The sequence below is a fragment of the Toxotes jaculatrix genome, chromosome 1 (assembly GCF_017976425.1).
Source record: "Toxotes jaculatrix isolate fToxJac2 chromosome 1, fToxJac2.pri, whole genome shotgun sequence".
NCBI classification, from domain to species: domain Eukaryota; kingdom Metazoa; phylum Chordata; class Actinopteri; family Toxotidae; genus Toxotes; species Toxotes jaculatrix.
The window spans coordinates 9,825,001-9,825,286 of record NC_054394.1 but is presented as its reverse complement, the minus strand read 5'-3'; positions in this window follow the sequence as shown (position 1 = coordinate 9,825,286).

The window sequence follows — 286 nt, the reverse complement described above, 5'->3', positions numbered from 1 at the left end:
TATTGTACTGTGTTGCAGCATATCATATTGTATCATGCCATATTGTGTTGAGTGTTAAGTTGTATCAAATTATATTGTTGTCAGAGTTAAGGGGAATTTAGCAGGGATGAGAGAGCTGACTTTACAGCTATCATGACTACACAATTTAACACAATGAAAACCAATTTCACCTCATTACAAACACAGTTTATCATCAAGTTACCACAAGGGAACTTAGATAAAGTGAAAATGTGCCAGTTGCAACAAATAATTTTAGCACTTTGAATCTTAATAATTATAATGGATG